General features: G+C 42.2%; 1 protein-coding gene across 1 annotated transcript in view; it reads left to right on the top strand.

The window, feature by feature from the left end:
• Positions 1-661: 661 nt before the first annotated feature.
• Positions 662-19,180, top strand: part of ttll4 (tubulin tyrosine ligase-like family, member 4) — a 79,304-nt gene continuing 60,785 nt past the window's right edge. The window contains exons 1-2 of the mRNA XM_080752480.1: positions 662-707; positions 6,419-6,584. The gene's annotated coding sequence lies outside the window, so the exon portion shown is untranslated. The remainder of the gene's footprint in view (positions 708-6,418; positions 6,585-19,180) is intronic.

Consider the following 19,180-nt stretch of genomic DNA (forward strand, 5'->3'; position numbering starts at 1 on the left):
GGATCATGCCCTCCCATGCCTAGATCATGCACCATGTGTGTGCACGCTGTTCACAGCTTTCAAACAAACAAAAAAAGAATCCGCTTGGAAATCCGTTCAGGCATTCATGAGATATCAGCCATTATGTTTGTACATTATGTAAACAAACATGGCTGCCATGTTTGAAAGATGGGGTTTGTTATGGGGGTTAAACATGCAATTTCACGATCGCGATCATGCCTAGTACACTGTTGGAGGTCCAAAAAACTTATTTATTTTTATTTATTTATTTTCAAAAATGGCCCAAACTCGGGAAACTCTGGGTTGGCACCATATGTGTTAAAGGGGAAGACCACCCATTTTCAATATTGAAATATGTCATTAATATACCTTAGAGGAGTTGTGTGGAAATAGAAAAAAGTTCCCCCCCTTCTGTGTTTCCTAGAACTGGAGGATTGATGTTGGGGTTTGTATTGTAAAGTACAACGGTGTGATGTCATCAAGTTGTACTTTCCAATATTGAAAATGGGTGGTCTTCCCCTTTAAGTAAATGTTACTTCCTGCCCCTCGTCCCCAGCGGCTCTGAGCGGCTCCGCTGTCTGGAGGCAGCGCCACGGGACTCCAACCCTGCAGCGGGCCGCTGGGCCAGAGGGGCCGGAGGGGAGGGGCTTGGAGCCGGAGGGGAGGGGCTTAGAGCCGCCCGTCACCTGGAGACCAGCAGATGCCAGGTAGGACTTTAACCCTTTCAGAACCTTATGCTTTAACTATTGAAACATAGCAGATCTACAAGCTATGTAGGACTTTAACCCTTTCAGAACGTTATGCTTTAACTATTGAAACATAGCAGATCTACAAGCTCGCAGCTGTGAGCTTGTAGATCTGCTATGTAGGACTTTAACCCTTTCAGAACTGCTTCTGCAATACTCATGCTTTAACTATTGAAAAATAGCAGATCTACAAGCTTGCAGCGCGGCACCGAGTGCCGCGCTGCAAGCTTGTAGATCTGCTATTTTATTTTTATTTTGAACGTTTGAATTTTGACCCGATTCTATAAGTGTCTTTTGAATCCTTCTAAGGTTTATTGAAAAACCTATGTTTCTGTGTCAGCAATCTGGCCAGCCATCGTCAAAGAAAAGGTCCTTTTCACTCAACTGGAGCTCAGTTAGTCTGTTCTTGAGAGACTACTATGTCAGTGGTTCTCAAACCTTTTCATGTGAAGGACCCCCAAAATGATATTTATTTGGCCACGGACCCCCATCTCAAAATATCTAGTTCCAGGGACCACCCAGAAGCAAAATTTGAGTAACAAACGTTCGCTTTGAAAATACATATATTCAAAGATTTGCACACATTTTCACACCTTTTTTCAAAAAATGGCAGATCTACAAGCTCGCAGCGAGGCACTCGGTCCCACGCTGTGAGCTTGTATATCTGCTATTTTTGAAAAATTGTGAACGTTTGAATTTTGACCCGATTCTATAAGTGTCTTTTGAATCCTTCTAAGGTTTATTGAAAAAAACCTATGTTTCTATTGTCAGCAATCTGGCCAGCCATCGTCAAAGAAAAGGTCCTTTTCACTCAACTGGAGCTCAGTTAGTCTGTTCTTGAGAAACTACTATAGCCATGTTTCCATAAACTTATTTGAATTAGGGAAGCAAATTATCAGAAATGCGCTTTAACACATTGGCCGCCATTTTAACTAGTTCACAGCCAAATCGCCTTCCATCGCCATTTTGAGGAGGGTGAGGCAGCCAGATCGCCTAACGTCGCCTTGGGGATCATTTTCTGATCATTTTGGTATTTTTTTGACATTTTTTGAGCTATAAATGACCTTTCTAGCTTAATTTTAGTCTAAAGTTACATATTCGAAGGAAGTGACATCATCGATGACGTAACCCGGAAGTCGTTCGGCCATAACATAGAATGGGCCTTTTTACAGCATTGAATGTTGACGTTTTTCTTATCAAACTTTACCATATTTAGACCGATTCTCATTCGGAAAAAAATGGCTGGACTGACAGATTGGTCACTCAAGAGCAAAAACGAGTGTAAATGGCGTGTCCACGACGTTCGGATCGTGTTTTATAGCTCCCGTTCGGCGGACCGGGAGACATAATGGCCGCCAATGGGCGCCGCCATTATGGGTCTACTGCTGTCCACTCGCTAGTCCAGACTCTAGGAGATTATCGTTGGGCACACTCTAGTGGATAGTACTAGTACTACATTCAACAACAATATGATCCCTGTTGGGTTAGATTAAAGCTAACTTGGAAATTAATAAAATTCCTGGCAGTATAGGCGCACAAGCCTATTGTAAATGGCTGGGAGAGAGTTAACATTGACTGTATGGCTCTCCTGCAATTTTGTTTAATAAAAAAAATTATATATTTTTTTTATATTGACATTTTTCCTAAATTCTGTATTTTTTCGACAATGTCATACAGTACCTGAAATGAAACAGGACAACCTCTAGTCTCACCAAAAAATTAAATAAATAAATAAAAAGCTTTTTTTTCTATAGTTGCAGCCATCTCAAAATAGTCATTTTTGACCAAAATCCAGCTATAAAAAACTGGAGATATTGACCTTTTTGTGATCGATCGCTTTTCAAGTGGATAACTCACTTGATATTTGTCTTTATGGCTTCAGGCATTATCAGATAAGTGTACTAATGTAATTATGTAATAGGATTTTTTTTTTTAATTTTCTGTTTAGAAAAATGCAGAGAAAAATATTTTTATTGGCTATGTCTGACCATAAAACTCAGCAATTTCACATCTTTATATTACAAAAGAGTAAGTGATCTACTTCCGGGTCATGTATCGCTAACTTAAATACCAAACCACTTGGCCAAGATGTACTACATATGTACTAAATATAGCTTAAAAATTCAAACACCCATGTCACCTTTGCAAGATGTCGTTTCCAAACCTCTGTATACAGTTGTATTCGTTATTACCCTCATATTTTGCCTCTGTATAAAATAGTCCGCCGGTCAAATATGTCCGACCGGAAATGTGCGCTGCGGCACAATAGTTCCGCCACAATAGTTCCGCCACAATAGTTCCCCCCCCAATTTTTTTTTTTAACGTTTTTTTTATTTTTTTTACGTTTTTTTATTTTTTTACTTTTTTTTTTATACCCTCTAGTACATTACATTACGCATACTTGCAGTATTTATGTGAGCCCCCACTTGGGGGCGCTTTCTCTCTGTCTCTGTGTGTCTGGTGTTGGTCTCTTGCTATGTACAGGTGCACACACACAAATAGACATCAAAGGGGGCATGAGTCTTTTTTCTAATTTGAAAATAGCAGATTTACAAGCTCTACAAGCTCAACACATCGCTCTGTGACACATTGAGAGACATTGAGAGATTGTAGAGCTTGTAGATCTGCTATTTTCACATTCTAGGACATGTTAGAAAAATGTCTCCCCCTGCCCCTAAAAAAATCCTCTGCACTGCCCTGCTAAACAGATCTGCTCAGTCTGCTGCGTCTTTTGCTAACGAGGCTTATCGACACTAGTTGATCACTTGCTTTTTGGGGGGAGCGGTTGGTCCACGGACCACCTGGTTCCCTGAGAAGTGTTGGCTGGAGACCAGGGTAGTGAGAGGACGGGACCCCCTTCCAGGGACCACTTCACTTGTCTCTGACACAACTGGATCGTGTCGTGTGAACTTTATGTAATCGGGCGGTTTTATTGATTGATTTTACAACGTTGTGTAAGAGTTGATTATCGTGTTCCCACTGCTCTGCGGAGCGAAGCGTTGGGCCCGCGGACCCCCTATTGGTTCCGTTAGAAAGGCGACCAGGGACCCCCCCTTTGCAAAGGACCGCCTGGCGCCAATGGCTTGCTTGGCTGCTTGTGGACTAACATACCATTACGAAACAAAATATTATAGCCTGGATATATGGATTATAAACCTTGGTGTGGATTCTAATCAACCATCAGCATTCTCAGGTATGTTTTAGAAGCATTTATATGGCGAATTGGCGATAATTTTTTTGTGTCTTGAGAGAGAGAGAGAGAGAGAGGCAGATCTCTGATTTATGGGACTGTGTGCTGATCAGGGGGACCACTGAAACAGAAATACAGTGGTCCGTGGACCAGCCAGCTAAAAGATGTGCACACACACACACACACACACACACACACACACACACACACACACACACACACACACACACACACAGCTGTTCTAACACTTTTTTTCTTCTCTCTTTTTTTCCGGCTGCCAGCCTTGTGTGCAGTTCACTGTGCGTTATGGGGAGATTAATACATTTGTATTGCAATTTATACATTATTACAGTCTTTTTTTCAAACACACTTACTTTGATGTGTGATATTTTTGGTTCCCTTTATGACAGAAGGCTCAAACTTTTTTCACGGGCTGGGGAAGAGTGTAATTAAACATTACATTATACAAAAGCAAATTCTCGGGACTATCGGGCCTGGCGGGGAACGACATTGGGATTTTCTCGGGACTATCGGGGGAGACGGGGAATGAGTTAAGACAAAGCGAATTTAGCCCGTTTCCATTAAACTGGTGAAATGCGATTCTTGGGAGATCCTGCCTGGGTCCGTCTGACTGACCTGCTGTAAACACTTCCCGCGGGCTTGCACACAGTGCACAGAGCTGGGATGGGGCTGAATCTTTCAGACCGAGAGACGTGAGGGCACTGCTGTGACTCGCTGCACGCGCATCCCGATTCCCGACCCAGAGCCAGTCGCGGCGCACCGCCGCGGAGAAAGTGCGGCCGGCGGGAGCACAGAGCAAGCGACCCCGGCCGGGGCGTCCCCGAGCCGAGGCGGCCGCCCCGCCACCCGGTTGAGTCCTCCGGGCAGACTGCATCCTGCAGCGTCGCAGATGCGAGCTGCTATGAGCTTGTACGGACACTTTTGGCACGCGCAACACGGGTGATGACGAAGGGTCACTCCGTGTGTAACAACCGTTTGTTTTGTGGGCCAATGGACGTTAATTAAGCGGCGGGGGAAAGTGTTATAGGAGGACGATATGGACCCAGAACGTCATATATCATTCGCATTCATTGTCTGACCCGTTTCCATTCACTTATGCGCATTTAGTTTATTCGATAAAGACTCAAAATCCACCTCCTCCAAGCGGATAATTTTTAGGATAAAGTTTATTCGCATTTTGAAGTGTTTCCATAAAAACATTTTGCGAATAAGCCTTAATGCGCAAAAAGTAGCTTTATGGAAACGCCACTATTGTCAGTGGTTCTCAAAACTTTTCATGTGAAGGACCCCCAAAATGATATGCATTTGGCCATGGACCCCCATCTCAAAATATCTAGTTCCAGGGACCCCCCCCAGAAGCTAATTTTTTGTTACAAACGTTTGCTTTGAAAATACATATATTCAAAGATTTGCACACATTTTCACAACTTTTTTCCAAAAATGGCAGATCTACAAGCTCGCAGCGAGGCACTCGGTGCCGCGCTGTGAGCTTGTAGATCTGCTATTTTTCCAATAGTTAAAGCATTCAATAATTCTAGGCCTAAATGGTTTGTGTCTGTCTGTCTGTCTGTCTGTCTGTCTGTCTGTCTGTCTTACAAACAAATGATTGCAATGGATTCAGAATCACGAAAACCCTTAGTTTGACCCCTCACATGCTACTTAAAGCAGATTTATTTTGGTGTGTTTTATCCTATATAGTTAATTTAATGGGACTCCAACTTTCATCAGCTGTAACGGATTCTCCTAGGGAAAGTGAATTTCAGTCTTTGTGAGATGTGTTACTAGACACCTTTACAAACACATTGGTGAAGAAATGTTTTGGTAAGGAATTTATTCCAGGACTTTTTACTATTAGGTAGAGTACAGACAACCAATCATTGATTATGGTTTATACATCATTCTAAAACGGCTAGTTCCATTCCTTGATTCTGATTGGCTGGTTGCTGTGGTATATGAGACTATAACCCACACCTTGAATCAGTTTATATCAAACCCAGGTGTGTTATTTCTTTCCACAGTGTTCCACAGTGCACCAATTATCTGCACCTGTGTCGTTTCTGCAGCCTGGCCGGGAACTACTGTCTTGCAGAGCAGACCTTATAGTGAATTATTAGTGAAATAGAACAGTTTTAATTGGTACATGTCTATGATTTTCATGTTGCCATATTGTGACCGTTTTAGAAAAGCAATAAGCCACGCGAGGCTTGTGGTTACCTGTATTTTACACCGGCTGAGAGGGTTGGCGCCTCGTGTTTCCCAACGCCTCTCAGCCGGTGTATAATAAAGCAATAAGCCACAAGAGGCCAGTGGTTACCGGGGTAGTATACACCGGCTGAGAGGCGTTGGGAAACACGAGGCGCAGCCGAGTGTTTCCGACCCTCTCAGCCGGTGTATACTACCCCGTTAACCACTGGCCTCTCGTGGCTTATTGCTTTATTAACAAGGGTTTTCTCATCTCCAGACTGAGGAGTGGAGGAGCCTCCAGAGGGAGTCAGGATGCACCTCCTCCTCCTCCTCTAGAAGACACCAGGAGGAGTCTTTGTGAGGACACCAGAAGGAGGAGGAGTCAGGATTCTTCTCGTCCTCCGTGCAGAGCTGCTCCGTTCCTCTCCTTCGAGGGCTTGGAGGTAGGGGTGGAGGGAGGGGTGGAGGGAGGGGTGGAGATGAGGTGGAGGGGTGGAGGGAGGGGTGGAGGGGTGGAGGTGGGGGTGGGTGATATGGTGATAATTGAGTACCTGAGACGAATAACAGTATAAGTCCATTATTTTTTTTAAAGATATATTTTTGGATTTACCAGACTGTAAACCACAAACTAGTCATTTTTAATCTGTTAAATTGTTAATGCACACCCCCCCCCCCCCTCATTTTTGTTTAATTGTTGGTTTTAATGTTATCTGCTCCCTGCTGAATATTGCTTGTACGGACTTAGACTGTTGTTCCACAAACTGTTGGGGATATACTGTTTTTACACTCTCCATAAGTATTATGTCTTATAATTCCTAATATATATGAGTGAAGTAAAAAAAATCTTAATTCAACAAAATGAGAGGGAGGTACATTAACTCATTTCCGGCGATCCCCGTCGAAACCGTTGATTTCCCGTTGTACCACGCCCGTCGTTCCCGGAAATTTAATTAGCTTTAATCATTATGAAACGATTAAAAGTATGATCGCTGTATATCGCCGTTTCGGAGTCTTAGGCCCGCCCCCTAACTGTATCCGGTCGTATTTCCTGTTTAGACCGGATCTAGGTTTCCATATCCGGTCTGAGAGCCCATCGCAGCTGCCGTCCCATAGGTTTGCGTTGTAAACAGAGGAAGGATCTGCACGGCCATATCATCGTCTTTTTTCACACGTTTTTTTATATTTGATAGCTGTTTGATTCTTGTGCCTGCCTGGCATATGATCCGCGCACATATCGTCTGCTATGTGCGCGAACGTGTCCACGTGTTACCATAGCGCACAGCTGGCCGTTTCCAATGTTTTCTTATGTAAATACTGGCGGATTCAGCAGTATACTGCCTGGCAACGGATTTGTCTATTCCAATGGATTTTTTTTTATTCGAAAGCTGTCATCTTGTCTACCGGTCTACTACATGAGTCGCGCACAGATCATGCACTATGCGTGCACGTGCCCACGTTAAAAGGTAAGGACAATTTGGCAGCTGCTTACTACAGCTATGTTTAAAATGGCAGCAAAATTGTTAAGACTTTAAGAGATTTAAAACTTCTAGTTTGTGGTTTACAGTCTGGTAAATCAACAAAAAATCTTTATCCAAAATTTTAAAATACGGACTTGGGCGACATTCACACAGGCACGTTTTATGACAATTAAAACGAATCCTATAACGTATTGTTGGAAAATACACAACGGTTGGGCATGTGTGAAGACGCATCCGTATTCTTTTTCGAATAAAAGAAACGAATGCAAATCCACAAAAAAACGGTGGTTTCGATGCGCTACCGCAAACGCTTCCCTGTTGGTGTGAATCCATCCGTCTCAAATACAGGCAATATAGAGCCATGTGCGGGTTAAATCCATATAGTTATTTATAAAAGGTTAAATCCCCCTCCAGACCGTCTGCTCTCATTAGATTTCTGACCATTCTGGCCGCCTCCTCCCCTCATTGATATCATTTCTGATCACCGCTCCCTCGATCGCACATGGTGTATTATTTGTGAGGAGTTGCTCTCAGTTAGATGAAAGGCAAGTGCCACTGGAGTCACTTGTATATCATATAATATAATATATAGGCCGATGTGTGGGTCTCTCGCCCTCGCTCGCGCTCGCGCTCTTGCTCTCTGTGCAATCAGATTCATGTCCAAATGGAGACGCTTTACGCGCGCCGCGGAGCGCAGAGAAGGAGCCAGCGGAGGGCAAGACGAGGGGCAGAGAGAGAGAGAGAGAGAGAGAGAGAGAGAGAGAGAGAGAGAGAGAGAGAGAGAGAGAGAGAGAGAGAGAGAGAGAGAGAGAGAGAGAGAGAGAGAGAGAGAGAGAGAGAGAGAGAGAGAGAGAGAGACAGAGAGAGAGAGAGAGAGAGACAGAGAGACAGAGAGAGAGACAGACAGACAGACAGACAGACAGACAGACAGACAGACAGACACGTTGACGTTGTCCTCTTCGTAGATATCTTGCTAAAGTAGGCCTATTATTTGCTGTCTGGTTTATTGCTGGTAGATCTTGCGAGTCCCTCCCGCCGCCGCATGGTTTTATTTGTTGATCGCCCCGTTCGCCCGTTTACGACCGCCGACCGCAGATAAATTGGCTAACGCCTGCGCCGCAATTTTGCAGGGGTCCTGTGGTTACATTGTGAGTTGAACTTGAATAAGTAATAAACACATGGAGATGGAGGAGGCATTATTATGCAACTTGGATACATGTCCCGTGGACAGACGTGGACTCAGTGATTCCTTGTTTCGGATGACAATGTGCAGTGTGAGGGCAAACGTATCAATTAAATATGCAAGTATGTGGCAACTTCACCCCTCCCATTCGCACGACTAAACCGAATTATATTATGAGAATGTGGCCTAAGACTGTTATTCGTCTCAGGTACTCAATTACTCGATACAATGTCTCCACGATATGCCTTTTCAGAGGCATCGTATATATCGTGATACAATTCAGGGAGCCTTGTAAAAAATCCTGTTTAATCGTTAATACAGAGATTCATTGCAGAATTCAATTTAAACCTGCATTTTGGTCTAAATCAGTAGTTCTCAAAATGTAGAATGTCAAGGTCTGCACTTAACTCTGACAGTATACAAATGAAACCAAATGGACCCGTAAGGGTAGCCTGATCTCAGACTCAGCTCACGCAGTAGTCTGAACCTGTGCCCTATCTATACTATAATTTTGCGAATGCCTGAGTGAGTGAGTGAGTGAGTGTCTGTCTGTCACAGCGTTTCTCCTCAGTGGCTGGAGCAATTGATCTGAAATCGCATCACCATAAGCATATGAACTAGGGATGCCCCGATCAGGGTTTTTTTGCTCCCGATCCGATACCGATCAAATATTATTGCTTCCGATTCGATCCCGATCTTTCCCGATCCGATCTTTTGGCAAGGCATTAAGAAGAAAAAAAAAATCTATTCATTCTATCACTTGGTTCTCAACCTTTTCAGGCTGTGACCCCCAAAATAATCATATTTTAACTGGGGACCCCCGACCCTGAAGAGTTGAGGAAGTATATTTTGTATAACACGGTTCTATTGTGAAAATAGCAGATCTACATGCTCACAACGCCTCGCAACGCGAGGAGTTGTGAGCATGTAGATCGGCTATTTTCACAATTTCTGGCTTTAATATTTGACAATTTGGCCAATGTTTAATTTGTCATTTTAGAGGTATTAAAAAGTCCTTAATTTTTCACTTTCGAAATGTGCAGATACCCTCTATACACTTAAACTTTATGTTGGTTTGTTTACTGTTGAGAGAGAAAACAATGTTGCACATTAAGTTAATCATCTGGGGACCCCCCCAAAATAATTTGAGGACCCCCCTGGGGGTCCCGACCCACAGGTTGAGAACCACTGAGCTAGTTGACAGTGCAGAGAGACATAATTGCCTTCCTTTGATCCATTAGCAAGGGGCCAATTACTACTTATTGGCATCAGCTGCCAGCTGTACACAGAGTCTGACACAATCACCTTCCCTCTGCAGTGCTCTGTCTGTCTCATTTCTCCAAAAGCCCTTGAATATGATTGAAAATGATTAAGGATTACAGTGATTATGGTAAGCTTACATTTCATATCGCATTCACCTTACCTGTAACTTTCAGTACTCCCAGCAAATATTTTTTTGAAAAAAAAAAAAAAAAAAAAAAAAAACTTTTTTTCCCCCCGATTTTTTCCCCCCGATCTCCGATCTTATAAAAACGGCCATATCGGCGGCCGATCTGATCACGTGATCGGGATCGGGCAACACTAATATGAACACACCTGACATAACTGTGAAGCCCGTTTGTCACTTTCACAAATCGTATGCTGTATATTAGCATTTTTATGGTGTATCTATTCTGCATCTAGCATGAGGCACATCTATTCTGCATCTAGCTTGAGGCAAAATGTTTAACCAGCTCTGTGTGTGTGTGTGTGTGTGTGTGTGTGTGTGTGCAGGCAGGCAGGTGTGTGTGCAGGCGGGTGGGCGGGCGGGCTGGGGGGGGGGGGGGGACAGTATCTCTGTAGCCATTAAACGAAACGGGTTTCTTACATTGATGCTCCTAAATCATGCAAGCACCAGTTAAAGTTACTTTCCATCCCTCACATACTGTATGCACAGCACCGGCGCCTAACTCTGTCTCCACTAGGGGGAGCACAAATCCAGGATTTTTTTTTTTTTTTTTTTTTTTTTTTTGGCGCCGCGAAAAATCGGTTATTTGCGGTTATAAAGTCGTCTAAAATGGGTCTAAAATGGGTCTAAATGGGTCTAAAATTAGTCTAAAATGAGTCGAGCACTGCTCGGACACGCACCGCGGTCCGCGGGGCACCCAACAAGCCAACACACAATGTGCCCACAACAAAACCACACTGACCACAAGTCCACAACCATGACCAAAGATCTGCAACCAGCAGCTACCAATATTTACAAGCAAGCAAGCATCTCATCACACACACACACACACACACACACACACACACACACACACACACACACACACACACACACACACACACACGGAGGAGGAGAGGAGAGGCTGGCTAACTCCAGTGAACAGTTAGTTAAATAAAGCCATGTCTTACCTTGAGAAAATGACAAGAAAATATCCAATTTTATATTGAGGTGCCCAGAAGAAAGTTCCTTGGAGGCACACAACACAACGTGTCATGTCATCCAGCTTCTTTGAACAGCGTCAAAAAGTTTAGTTCACGTATGGTAAATGTAAAAGCTATCCACATGTCCTATGGATGTCTGTAGTTAACCCCAGGTAGCATATTCCACTGTGAAACAACTGTTTCATTCTGTTATTTAGATAAAGCCATGCCATGTTGTTTGTTGTTGTGCAGCGCGCTGTCAGCCAGAGGTTCAGACAGTCACTGTGATTGGTTGAGAAACCAGTTGTTACCTTTTCCACTGTTTGTAGCAATAACTTGGCTCGTGTCATGTGGTAACTTATTCAAATAGTCCATACTACTTCTGTGTAGATAACGATGATTTATTACTTCCAGGGCCAGGCAGGAACATACAGCATAAACGTCATGTTTTCACTATTAATCCACTTGTATTAACTTAACTTCTCACTAATATTTTCTCCCCAGCATCACATTCACTTCCGCGCCGGTCCCAAAACACAGCGTCAACGTCATCCCGTACAGCTCCTAAGCCCGCCCCCTTAAAGGCACAGGCTTGGCATATAACACAGTAGACCTATACCTCCCGCCCCCCATTCGCTGTGATTGGTTTAGAAGCCATCTTAGCCATGCTATGGGTGCTTCAAAGGGTCAAACAAGGCGAATTTCTGACGTTCTTCTTCTAAATCACATTTTGTGATTATATGATCGTAAATAAATAAAAGGAGAGAGGGGGAGCCGGGCTCCCCCTACTGGCAAATAGGGGGAGCCATTGCTCCCCTTGGCTCTATTGAATAGGCGCCAGTGATGCACAGTGCACATCCCATAACCCACACACTGCACATCATTTTGGAGCTCATATCTTTGAACGGGTAAGGGCTAGTTCTAAGTGATTTACGGGGGACGTGCGCGTGTGATCGGGACGCGCGGTGATCGAGACGCACGGTGGACGCGACGCACGATCGCGGAGTGTGATTGTGTGTGTGTCTCTGTCTCTGCCAGTGACAGAACTGCGACCAGAAACATGTAATCAACATTAACTCATTGAATGCCCTTTTCAAGATGGCCGCCAAGTACCAGGATGCCACGTTCCTAAATTTCTAGTGCACGGATCAATTTTTAGTGCACGGATCGTGCACGCCCATGCACCATATATGCACCATATGTGTAGTACTTTTTAACAGCTTTCAAACAAAAAAATCCACTTGGAAATCCGTTCAGGCATTCATGAGATAGAAGCCTTCAAAGTCAGACAAAACAAACACTGCCACCTTCCTAAATTTCTAGTGCACGGATCAATTTTTAGTGCACAGATCGTGCACGCCCATGCCTAGATCATGCACCATATGTGTAGTACTTTTTAACAGCTTTCAAACAAAAAAGTCCGCTTGGAAATCCGTTCAGGCATTCATGAGATACAAGCCTTCAAAGTCAGACAAAACAGCCATTTTTGACATTTTGAAAGATGTGTTTGTTATGGGGCTAAACATGCAATTTCGCAATTGCGATCATGCCTAATATATTTGAGGCATTTTTAGATTTTTTTTTATAAAAAAAAAATTTGATTTTTTTTTTTTTTTTTTTCAAAATGGCTTCCAACTCGGGAAACTCGGGCTGTGGCAGCCTGGGACTACTGTAATAACTCGGGAAACTCGGGCCTTGGCAGTCAATGAGTTAACAGCTTGGTGAAATCAGCGCGTGCGCGCGCGCGTGTGTGTGTGTGTGTGTGTGTGTGTGTGTGTGTGCCTTCCTCAGCCTGCCTGTGTGTGTGAACTTCGTTTGAATCGTTTCAACTGCTGCGTGGATTGGATATTCGACCAGAGAAAGAGTCCACTCTGAGAGTGGGTGGGGTCTATGGTCTGGAAGCAGGCTACCGTAAGGGTCCATTTAGTTTCATTTGTATACTGTCAGAGTTACATACTTGTAAAGTTCAAGTTAGACCTCCCAAAAGGAACCCAGAGAGTCTAGTTTTTGTCAAGTGACTTGAAAAATATCCATAAAAACTAACGTGAAAAAAGAATGGTGATAAAATGGAGAGACAGCCGCTGACCTTTGCGTCCACGTCTGAAGACGCGTCTTATGACCCGTCTGATGCCGCATCCGTGCTTAAATAGCGGTCAAGACGCAGCTTTGCGTCCAGGACGGAGCTCCCGCGGCTCAAGACGCGATTCTCGGTTTCAATCACGTCTTTGCGTCTTCTAGACGCGAAACCGCGGCTCAAGACGCGATTCTCGGTTTCAATCACGTCTTTTAACCTCAAAGACGCGGCTTGGACACTACAATCGCGTCTTTGATCCCAAAGACGAGGCTTGGAATCGCGTCTGGCTGGAACTCGGTGTGGCCGCAAAGGAGACATGTAACCCGCAAAGTCTGCTGTGTGCTGTCCTTGTATCTATTAGATACATTTTACTATTATTTATTGTCAATGGAACATGCTATATTCTACCATATTGTCGGCATTATAGTGTGTCATAACGTTTTTAGTGCGAAAATATATCTTTTCGTTTCTTTTTTTTTTTAGCATTTAAAAAAAAAAGGCAGGTTATATCTGCCTGGATTCATGGCACAGAGCAGAACGTTTAGCTCAGTCGCTAGAGCGGCCGCCCCGTTGACCGGAGGTTGCCGGTTCGATCCCCGCCTCAGTCACTCTTTATTTCTAAGCACTGTGAAACACGTTTTCTTGCGGCTCCAGACGCGAATCTCGTTTCAATCACGTCTTTGAGCCAAAAGACAGGGCTTGGACCGCGTCTTTGAGCCCAAAGACGGGGCTTGGACACTACAATCGCGTCTTTGGGGGCTTGGACCGCGTCTTTGAGCCCAAAGACGGGGCTTGGACACTACAATCGCGTCTTTGATCCCAAAGACGTGGCTTGGAGGCTACCGCGTCTGGCTGGAACTCGGAGCGGAGTCAAGTTCATTGAAAATAACGGGGCCGTATGTTTTGACGCGGCGCCTCCGTGCGGCCGATGTGTCTAGTGTGTGTTCCCCTTCAGACGTCTGCTGTCTGCTCTCCGTGAAAAAAAAAAAAAAAAAGGGTGTCTATTGTATGTATTTTTTGATGGAGAATTCAAATATTACCTTCTTTTTTGCATAGGACAACTCTAACCTGCATCAATTGGTATTTTATAATTGCCAATTGTACCCTATCCATCTAAAAAACAAATTGGATGTCTATTGTAGGTATTTTTTGATGGAGAATTCAAATATGACCTTCTTTTTTGCATAGGACAACTCTAACCTGCATCAATTGGTATTTTATAATTGTCAATTGTACCCTATCCATCTAAAAAAACAAATTGGATCTCTATTGTATGTATTTTTTGATGGAAAATTCAAATATTACCTTCTTTTTTAGATAGGACAACTCTAACCTGCATCAATTGGTATTTTATAATTGCCAATAGTACCCTATCAATCTAAAAAAAACAAATTGGATCTCTATTGTATGTATTTTTTGATGGAAAATTAAAATATTACCTTCTTTTTTTAGATAGGACAACTCTAACCTGCATCAATTGGTGCATCAACCTTCTATCTATCTATCTATCTATCTATCTATCTATCTATCTATCTATCTATTTATACTTCACCTTTAGTCAAGAAGAGAGTTCAGCCTCAGGAACTTGCACACCTGGAACTGTGTCATGACTGTGTCATGGAGCTAAGCAGAACTATGTTAAATACTCACAATGAGTCTGATGGACCAATCAGAGTGGTGGTGGGGGGAGGGATCAACAATAGACAGAAACTGGATAATGCTTTGTTAACTGTCCCACCTAAGTCCCTGCTAGTCTGAACAAATCACCTTCCCTCTCATAACACTACTACTACTACTACTACTACTACTACTACTACATTTATATAAAGCTGCTCTTGCATTTGAATTCAAGTCTGACACAAGTTAAGGTTAACTTAGGTAGTAGTTCATTTTGCTGGCTTTTGTGTGTGAGTGTGTAGGCCCACAAATTATTATAATTGTCTGTCATTAAGTGACTCAAAGGGAGACGTCTAATGGGTGTTTATTATTTTAATATTAACTGTGGGAAGATTATATATATTTTATTTTGCACTTACAGTGTTGTGATATTATTCCTGAAGGAAGAGGGGTATTTTCACAGCCCAGGCTTTGAACCTAAATGCTGTTTACATGCTCTATAAATATTTATTTCTATATAAAACTCAGTTGTGTGGAGTTATTGTGTGCCTTTTCTTGTAGCTAAAGAGTCCATTTGTTCACTAGACATTAAGTCAAGGTTACTATTTTGAGTTGAAGCCAAGTGTTTTATTACTTTGTGGTTTAACATTATTTAAAAGGCAAATTCATTGTTATGGTTACTTCAGAAGACTGCTTTTGCATTCATGAGTTAAAAAGAGAGCCAAGCTAATTCAAAGAGTTAAGTTAAAGGAACACAAAACGTGACTTAACTCACAGCTGCCATTGGACAGACAGTTATAACATACTCTTATCTTTCACAGAACAGACAATTATCATTTATTTTATCTATTTGAGACATGTAGCTGCTCTAGGGGAAATAGAGCATTAATTTGGGATCAACCTATTCAATTGATAATGACCAATGGGTGCCAGTTTCTAAGTAGTTAAGCATATTACCATAACAATATATGTGGCCTAGACATGGATATTGCCCACTCAACTCGTAATCTACAGAAATGTCCACCACATCACACAGTATAAAACCTAGTAGAGAAATCTGCCTTCTCCTGTATTGTATTAGTGACATTCATTAATAAATAGTAAAATAACAGGACAGAGCAGAACAGGCCTCTGCTGTGTCTTTATTATGGGTGCATTCCAATGCAAATGGATACTCTGGAACAATCTGAAACAATGTATCTTTCCTGTGGCTGTTATAATGAACACAAACAGATCAGAACGTAATTTAACATTAACCAGTTACATTTATCATACAACAATGTAAGGGATGGATTCCTTTCTATTGTGTGAGTTACTTAAATGCTGATCAATATGTGAATCTGGCTCTTATCAGGTGGGTGTTTTCTCTCCCTGTCCTGTGCTGTCCTCAGTTAAACCAAGACAGTGCTGTTGTCACCAATGTGGAAAAAGCTTCAGCTCAATTTATTATCTCAAAGTAGACCAGAAAATACACACAGGAGAGAAACCATACGGCTGTGTCCAATGTGGGGAAAAGTTCAGTTTAATGGCTGCTCCGAAAGTGCACCAGAGATTTCACACCGAAGAAAAGCCTTACTGCTTTGAACACTGTGGCAAACGTTTCACTGTAAAATCTAGCCTCGTACAACACAAGAAGATTCACACTGGAGAGAGACCTTACTGCTGTCACCAATGTGGGAAAAGGTTCACTCTGAAGACGGCTCTGAAAAGACACCTGAAAATCCACACTGGTGAGAAGCCATATACTGCTGTGTCCAGTGTGCGAAAATGTTCAGTGATATGCATCATCTTCGGTGTGAAATCTCTGGTGCACTTTCGGACTATCTTTTCACCACATTGGACACAGCCGTATGGTTTCTCTCCTGTGTGAATTCGTTCATGTATTTTGAGATAAGACAATCGAATAAAGCTTTTCCCACACTGGTCACAGCAATAGGGCTTCTCTCTAGTGTGAATTCTCTGGTGTTCTTTTAAAATCCCCTTTTGAACAAATCTTTTCCCACACTGGTCACAACAATAAGGTTTCTCTCCAGTATGTGAACGCTTGTGATCTTTTAGCAAAATACTTCCCACATTGTTCACAGCTGAATGGCTTCTCTCCTGTGTGTATTTTCTGGTCTACTTTGAGATAATAAATTGAGCTGAAGCTTTTTCCACATTGGTGACAACAGCACTGTCTTGGTTTAACTGAGGACAGCACAGGACAGGGAGAGAAAACACCCACCTGATAAGAGCCAGATTCACATATTGATCAGCATTTAAGTAACTCACACAATAGAAAGGAATCCATCCCTTACATTGTTGTATGATAAATGTAACTGGTTAATGTTAAATTACGTTCTGATCTGTTTGTGTTCATTATAACAGCCACAGGAAAGATACATTGTTTCAGATTGTTCCAGAGTATCCATTTGCATTGGAATGCACCCATAATAAAGACACAGCAGAGGCCTGTTCTGCTCTGTCCTGTTATTTTACTATTTATTAATGAATGTCACTAATACAATACAGGAGAAGGCAGATTTCTCTACTAGGTTTTATACTGTGTGATGTGGTGGACATTTCTGTAGATTACGAGTTGAGTGGGCAATATCCACGTCTAGGCCACATATATTGTTATGGTAATATGCTTAACTACTTAGAAACTGGCACCCATTGGTCATTATCAATTGAAAAGGCTGATCCCAAATTAATGCTCTATTTCCCCTAGAGCAGCTACATGTCTCAAATAGATAAAATAAATGATAATTGTCTGTTCTGTGAAAGATAAGAGTATGTTATAACTGTCTGTCCAATGGCAGCTGTGAGTTAAGTCACGTTTTGTGTTCCTTTAACTTAACTCTTTGAATTAGCTTGGCTCTCTTTTTAACTCATGAATGCAAAAGCAGTCTTAAGTAACCATAACAATGAATTTGCCTTTTAAATAATGTTAAACCACAAAGTAATAAAACACTTGGCTTCAACTCAAAATAGTAACCTTGACTTAATGTCTAGTGAACAAATGGACTCTTTAGCTACAAGAAAAGGCACACAATAACTCCACACAACTGAGTTTTATATAGAAATAAATATTTATAGAGCATGTAAACAGCATTTAGGTTCAAAGCCTGGGCTGTGAAAATACCCCTCTTCCTTCAGGAATAATATCACAACACTGTAAGTGCAAAATAAAATATATATAATCTTCCCACAGTTAATATTAAAATAATAAACACCCATTAGACGTCTCCCTTTGAGTCACTTAATGACAGACAATTATAATAATTTGTGGGCCTACACACTCACACACAAAAGCCAGCACAATGAACTACTACCTAAGTTAACCTTAACTTGTGTCAGACTTGAATTCAAATGCAAGAGCAGCTTTATATAAATGTAGTAGTAGTAGTAGTAGTAGTAGTAGTAGTAGTAGTAGTAGTAGTAGTAGTAGTAGTAGTGTTATGAGAGGGAAGGTGATTTGTTCAGACTAGCAGGGACTTAGGTGGGACAGTTAACAAAGCATTATCCAGTTTCTGTCTATTGTTGATCCCTCCCCCCACCACCACTCTGATTGGTCCATCAGACTCATTGTGAGTATTTAACATAGTTCTGCTTAGCTCCATGACACAGTCATGACACAGTTCCAGGTGTGCAAGTTCCTGAGGCTGAACTCTCTTCTTGACTAAAGGTGAAGTATAAATAGATAGATAGATAGATAGATAGATAGATAGATAGATAGAAGGTTGATGCACCAATTGATGCAACCTGCATCAATTGGTGCATCAACCAATTGAAGAGTTGTCCTATCTAAAAAAAGAAGGTAATATTTTAATTTTCCATCAAAAAATACATACAATAGAGATCCAATTTGTTTTTTTTAGATTGATAGGGTACTATTTGCAATTATAAAATACCAATTGATGCAGGTTAGAGTTGTCCTATCTAAAAAAGAAGCTAATATTTGAATTTTCCATCAAAAAATACATACAATAGAGATCCAATTTGTTTTTTTAGATGGATAGGGTACAATTGACAATTATAAAATACCAATTGATGCAGGTTAGAGTTGTCCTATGCAAAAAAGAAGGTCATATTTGAATTCTCCATCAAAAAATACATACAATAGACACCCTTTTTTTTTTTTTTTTCACGGAGAGCAGACAGCAGACGTCTGAAGGGGAACACACACTAGACACATCGGCCGCACGGAGGCGCCGCGTCAAAACATACGGCCCCGTTATTTTCAATGAACTTGACTCCGCTCCGAGTTCCAGCCAGACGCGGTAGCCTCCAAGCCAC

The sequence above is a fragment of the Nannobrachium achirus genome, assembly GCF_963921795.1.
Source record: "Nannobrachium achirus genome assembly, chromosome: 22".
NCBI lineage: Eukaryota > Metazoa > Chordata > Actinopteri > Myctophiformes > Myctophidae > Nannobrachium > Nannobrachium achirus.